Consider the following 7,281-nt stretch of genomic DNA (forward strand, 5'->3'; position numbering starts at 1 on the left):
AATCTACATGTCCGCCCTTGCACAGTGGCTCATGCCTGTAATCCCAACACTTTGGGAGGCCGAGGCTGGTGGATCACTTGAGCTCAGAAGTTTGAGACCAGCCTGGGCAATATAGGGAGACCTCGTCTCATAAAAACATTAAAAAGTAGCCAGGCGTGGTGGCCTGCGCCTGTAATCCCAGCTACTGGTGGGGCTGAGGTGGCAGGATCTCTTGAGCCCGGGAGGTTGAGGCTGCAGTGAACTGTGATTGTTCCACTGCACTCCAGCCTGGGTGACAGAGGAAGACTCTGTCAAAAAAAAAAAAATATATATACACACACACACACACACACACACACACACACACACACACACATCTGGGAACTTTCCAGAATGCTCGGTGAGAGGCAGAGTTATGGTAGCTGCCGAGCTGCACACAGCTCCGAGCTCCTTACCACTCCCTCACACACCAGCCTCAGCCCACTCGCCGGCAGAAGATGGTGGAAGAAACCACTTACTGTGATGTTTTGGGGATCAAACCCAATGCTACTAAGGAAGAATTGAAAAAGGCTTATAGGAAACTGGCCTTGAAGTACCATCCTGATAAGAATCCAAATGAAGGAGAGAAGTTTAAACAGATTTCTCAAGCATATGAAGTTCTCTCTGATGCAAAGAAAAGGGAATTATATGACAAAGGGGGAGAACAGACAATTAAAGAGGATGGAGCAGGTGGCGGTTTTGGCTCCCCCATGGACATCTTTGATATGTGTTTTTGGAGGAGGAGGAAGGATGCAGAGAGAAAGGAGAGGTAAAAATGTTGTACATCAGCTCTCAGTAACACTAGAAAACTTATATAATGGTGTAAAAAGAAAACTAGCTCTGCAAAAGAAAGTGATTTGTGATAAATGAGAAGATAGAGGAGGTAAGAAAGGAGCAGTAGAGTACTGTCCCAATTGCTGAGGTACTGCATTGCAAATAAGAATTCATCAGATAGGACCTGGAAAGGTTCAGCAAATTCAGTCTGTGTGCGTGGAGTGCCAGGGCCATGGGGAGCAGATCAGTCCTAAAGATAGATGTAAAAGCTGCAAAGGAAGAAAGATAGTACGAGAGAAGAAGATTCTAGAAGTTCATATTGACAAAGGGATGAAATATGGCCAGAAGATGACATTCCATGGTGAAGGAAACCAAGAACCAGGACTGGAGCGAGAAGATATTATCATTGTGTTAGATCAGAAGGATCATGCTGTTTTTACTAGATGAAGAGAAGACCCTTTCATGTGTATGAAAGAGTACAGCATACAGCTGGTTGAAGCATTGTGTGGCTTCCAGAAGCCAATATCTACTCTTGACAACTGAACCATAGTCATCACCTCTCATCCAGGTTAGATTGTCAAGCATGGAGATACCAAGTGTGTAATAAATGAAGGCATGCCAATTTATCATAGACCATATGAAAAGGGACGCCTAATCATTGAATTCAAGGTAAACTTTCCTGAGAATGACTTTCTCTCTCCTGATAAACTGTCTTTGCTGGAAAAACTCCTACCTGAGAGGAAGGAAGTGGAAGAGACTGATGAGATGGATCGAGTAGAACTGGTGGACTTTGATCCAAATCAGGAAAGATGGCGCCATTACAATGGAGAAGCATATGAGGATGATGAACATCATCCCAGAGGTAGTGTTCAGTGTCAGACCTCTTAATGGGCCAGTGAATAGCACTCACTGGTGGCATTTTATGTGCAGTAGTAAATGAGTGAAGGACTATAATCATAATATGCTCACTACTTGCTCTTGTTTTGTTTAATATTCAACTATAGTAGTGCTTTAAAAAGTTAAATGAAGAATAAATTCAAATATAAAAACTCTGACTTTACCCTTTATGTATGATGACTTCGGTGTGCAAGATGAAGTTTAATACCTGTAAAAACTACTTTACAAAGAAGTTCCCCTAGCATTTCTAGGCCAAACCTTGTAACTGACTTCAGCTATGTATGTGGACAAGCTTAGACTGAAATGCTAGGTATATGTATTGGCTTCAGTGTATGACTCTTCATTGTTAAGCTATGAAAGTAAAACTCTGTATTTAACTGGCAATGAGGAAAAAAAATTTGTAGAGAAGTCTTGGTCTGTATAGTTCTTTGTGTTAAGTGGGATTCATTGTAGTGCCTCTGCATTTATCCTATTGCCTCAACTGTTACTTGAAGATGGCATAATAAATAATTTGTCCTGTGGGATCTCTGATAAAAATGATACCTTTCTGTAGGAGGAGTTTATCATAATGATGCTGCTTCTTGAAGGTTTGCACTTCCAGAATGTGTTTCCTTCTGCTGTGCCATCCATATATATATATGTGTGTGTGTGTGTGTGTGTGTGTGTGTGCGTGTGTGTGTGTGTATATCTCCATATATATCTTGACCAGTCCTGGTTATTTGCTCCCCTCCTTGTCTGTGGACCATGATAAGCCTGAGTAGTGACTTCAGAGCTTGGGTAACGTAGAAATTAAAATAAAAAGACCTTTACGTGGAGAAATAATTTGCATGGGTAATATAGGAAGGTATTATTTAGGTATGTTACAGGATTACTTTAAACCATTTGTTTTATGCTCCAAAGTAATTAATGTTGGTAGCATAGCAAATTATGATGAATAGCTTTAATTGTATGTTTAAAAGTCTCATCATATGTTTACATGCTTAAATCTGGGTATCAGAATTTAAGCAGTTATTGAAATGTATTGTCTCCTTAATATACTAATTACAAAGCAAAAAAAAAAAATTCCAACAAACAAGATAACTACATGTCCTATTGACTCCTATTGGTTAGAATAAGTGATGTAGACTGAGAGTAAAGGTCATTTTGTACATTTTCTTGAACTTCATGTATATGTTGATAACCAACTAACAGGCTGGTTTAATCACCCTCTTTTTCCCTCCCTGGAGTAACACAAGTGTTTAAAGCACATGGAAATACTGAACTCCTTGAGGGCAAGGACTAGCACTTGGTTCAGTAGTTGGAACATAGTAGGCAGTCAATAAGTGCTTGTTGATTTGTTTTAAAGCTACTAAAAGAATAATCCAAGTAAAAATTGAGACGAGAGTCAAACCAAATGTACAAGTGAGCAGAATAAGAGGAAAGGAGAGAAAAAAATGTAAATGTGAAAGATAAGAATTCTATGACTGCACCTGGGAGGAGGATAAGATGCAATAGGAGGGGGGAAATTTAAAAAGGAAGCAAATTAGAGGGGTTAAAGTTATCATTAGAAAAGAAAAGCAGAACTGAGCAAGGTTTGGCTGCCAGCTTTTCTGCCTGATTCCTGCCAACAGGGTGTATAGCTTCGTTGATGAGAACCTTTTCTTGGCCTTGTACAACAATAGAGCAAATACCGAAGAAAACTCATAGTTTTAGCATTCAGAGGTCACAGCCAGGCAGTGGGGACGGTGGCCAGCCTTGATCAATGCAGAATTGATTTACAATTTAATGCTTTTGTGTTTCAAAGTAGGATACCCAAAGAGGACAACTGGGGGGCAGACTTCAAATTCCTTCAGCCAACACTAAAAATGAATAGGAGAAGCCCATGTCACTTAAAGCAAGATATATAGTACTGGGAAAGAGTGACCTGTGAATAGGACGTGACAAAGAAAAGGTAGTGGGGAAAAGAAAGGGTAAGGACCTAAAAAGGGAGGCTGAGAAAGTGATATACAGAGAAATATCAAAGGAGGGCTAAGCTTATAAAATTGAAATTGATGGATGAGGGGATGAGGACATTAAAAAGATCTTTAAGAGGCTTCAGGGAATGTAAGATCAAGGGCAAAGCAGAGATGTCATGTGGAATGCATTACATAACAAGCAGCTTGTGAAAGTTAATGCATGACATCATAGAAAGAAGGGTATGCACAGGGTCTAGGGGCCGGGGCGCCCCAGCACTTTGGGTCTGAATATAAAGAGTGGAGTACTGTGGCTACAGAGCTAACGGGATCTTGTAAAGACAAAAGAGGATGTTATAGGCTCTTCTTTATATACAGAGAGGATACTGGGGTAATTGGGTTGACCAAGCATTGGTGTCAACAGAGTGGCATTAACATCTCAGTCCTGTCACTTAAAAGGTAACTTCTTTGGCCAAGCTCCTTTGACTTCTGAGTCTCAGTTTTCTTATCTGTAAAATGGGGACAATAAAACTCAAATCACAGTGTTGTCATCAGGATAAGCAGTGCATGGACAGTGACTTGCACATAGGAGACACTCAATACTGCTACTACTACTACTACTACTACTGCTACTACTACTACTACTACTACTATTGCTTTTTCTGTCATTATGCAATCATCATTTTACTTAAAAAAGTAAGGTGAACAGACAAAATACACTGCTGGAAATTATGCTACCCCTAATAAAAATTTCATTTTTTCAAGGTAAGGAAAGAGAGTGGATCAAAGGGGAAAGGGCAAATGCACGATCTTAGACATAAAGGCTCATCCAAATATGGAATGCTGATGTATACAGGCACGGCAGAGTCGATGCAGGAACAAGCTTATATTAAATATGGTGTAGGGGATGATGGATGGGGAAAGAATAAACATTAGAGTTTAGTGTGTTTAAAAGTGATATTGATCATTTGTGGAAAGGTGTTTGGCAACAGAAAATAAACTGTAAATGGGCAAAATATCTTAAATCTTTTATAATTAAAAACTCCACGACATGGCCTTCCCTGGAGCTCGTTAAGAATTAGCCCACATCTGAACATCACACATCGGGGCCTATCATGGGGAGGAGGGAAGGGGGAGGGATTGCATTGGGAGTTATACCTGATATAAATGACGAATTGATGGGTGCTGACGAGTTGATGGGTGCAGCATACCAACATGGCACAAGTATACGTATGTAACAAACCTGCACGTTATGCACATGTACCCTAGAACTTAAAGTATAAAAAAAAAAAAAAAAAGAATTAGCCCACATCTGTTTGGCATAGAGACGGAGGTACCCTCCTACGGGAAGAGGGAGAGAGACTGAGTCATCTTATCCTTTTCAGAGTTTCCTCCTTTTGCTTCCCTTCTTTTCCAACCCAGCCCTCACCTTTATTTAACTGTCCAAGAGCCTCAGAGCTAAGCTTGTCCACACGTTGATAAAATGCTTGCCTGGTAGAGCCTGGGTGGTTTCTTTTCTTTTCTTGGCCGTGTGTCTTATTTTAGTAACAAGCAACAAGCAATACAGAGAATGCTCAGACGGAGGGGGAAAAGGACAAGACAGACAATCCTCGCAGCTTTGGTGAAAGTGTGTTCTTGGGGGTGGGGAGGAAGCATCGCCCACAGAGCAGTGCCTTTCACCAGCGGTTCCGAAAAGGAAAAGGAACCCTAGGAGGGTGCAGAGACTGTAATTAGCCACACAGGCAACCAAATCAGAAAGCTGTCAGTAAGAAGAGCAAGGCTTAGGGCACCCAAAGGAGAGTTAAAGATGAAAGCTGCCGGGCGTAGTGGCTCATGCCTGTAATCCCAGCACTTTGGGAGGCCAAGGCGGGTGGATCACCTGAGGTCAGGAGTTTGAGACCAGCCTGGCCAACGTGGTGAAACCCCGTCTCTACTAAAAATACAAAAATTAGCCAGGCATGGTGGCACATACCTGTAATCCCAGCTACTTGGGAGGCTAAGGCAGGAGAATTGCTTGAACCAGGGAGAAGGGGGTCGCAGTGAGCCGAGATCACACCACTGCACTCCAGTCTGGGCAAAAAGAGCAAAACACACACACACACATACACACAAAGGAAAAAAAGAAAGAAAAAGAAAGAAAGAAGAAAGAAAGAAAGAGAGAAAGAAAGAAAGGAAAGAAAGAAAAGAAAGAAAGAAAGAGAAAGAAAAAAGGTGAAAGCTTGGACATGCGAAGGGTTATCCACCTACTACTGCAGTGCAGGGTGCAGGCTGGTGGCTTGACCTGGGGTCAAGGGTAGGGGCCCAGAGATGCCCTAGCTACATAATTTGCAGAATCTATTGCAAACTGTGTTATTATTATGATGTTATAAGTGTAAATTATTGTAAATAAACATATTATATTATTGTGTTATTAATAACATATAATTATTACTATTTGTTTAAAAACTATTCAGAATTTCAAAATAGCAGAGTGTTAAACCAGTTGGGCCCTTCTGAGCATGGAGTCCCCAAATGCACAGGGCCTCATGCTCATGAAGCTGGCACTGCCTAGGGACATGTTTATGTGGAACACCAAACGTAGGCTGATTATTTTATTTAACAAATCAAAATGATAGCGCTAGAATGATTTTGTGTTATTTTATTCAAAGTTTTGTTTTGTAAATTTTAAAACTTCTCTTATGATTTTATATTATACTTAATATATATTATGATAATGCAATCATATTCTAATGACAAATAAAAAGATTTTTTTTTTTTTTTTTTTTTTGCAAATTTGTTTGAATGGCAAACACCTATCCTTTAAATAGGAGCTACTTCCTATTTTATTTAGTTTTTCTGGCCCTGTGTGATTTTGACTGAGGCTCTGTAAAATGGATAAAAAAGACAAGGAAAGCTATTTCCAGTGCTCTCCTTCTCCCAGCCTCATGCTGCTCTGTGTGTCCTCATTCTGGGCTCTTCTCCCAACTCTCCTCCCTCCCAAATCTTTCCCTGAGTTCTTTAATGTTCTTTCCGCTTATTTGTCACCCCTTGTGGCAGCTATAAAACCAAATCCTTACTTTGAGAATTGGTAATTAAAGGGAAAGAATTAAGCGTTTATTCTGCCTTTCCGGTAGGGACTATATTTCAATATAATCAAATAGCCATAGTTTTACTTTTTGTTTATTTAACACTTACATAGTGCTTACCAGGCAGCCTGCTTTATTCTGATTGCTTTACTAGTATTACTTAATTTAATGATCATAACACAACATTTTATAGATAAGAAAATTGAGGCATGGAGAGGTTAAGTGACAGTCACATAGCTAGCAAGAGGTGGGACCAGGATTTGAATCCAGACCCTCTGGCTCTAATGTCGATGCTCATACCCACTCCACTGGGCTGCCCTGGTTGAACAAGGTAAATTCTACTTTCCTGAACAACATTGGCTTGGAAATAGAGACAGGGTGATAGAATTTAAAAATCGTTTTTAAGCCTGTCATAAATTCATTGATTCAGACCAGAATCATCAAGTGGGATTAAAACTATTAGGTGAATAGCTGATGGGGACCTGGACATTTGTATGGTGCCAAGGTAACAGCACACAGACTATTTTCTGGTCATCAAGAGGAAAGCAACTATACAATGGATCTGGTTGCCATCATGCTGATCTAGTGGTGAACCA

At 40.4% G+C, this 7,281-nt stretch overlaps 1 pseudogene; it reads left to right on the plus strand.

Annotated features, from left to right (window-relative positions):
• Nucleotides 1-476: 476 nt before the first annotated feature.
• Nucleotides 477-1,680, plus strand: LOC104662448 (annotated as a pseudogene).
• The last annotated feature ends 5,601 nt before the right edge of the window (nucleotides 1,681-7,281 follow it).

This window comes from Rhinopithecus roxellana, chromosome 10 (assembly GCF_007565055.1).
Source record: "Rhinopithecus roxellana isolate Shanxi Qingling chromosome 10, ASM756505v1, whole genome shotgun sequence".
Classification (NCBI taxonomy): Eukaryota; Metazoa; Chordata; class Mammalia; order Primates; family Cercopithecidae; genus Rhinopithecus; species Rhinopithecus roxellana.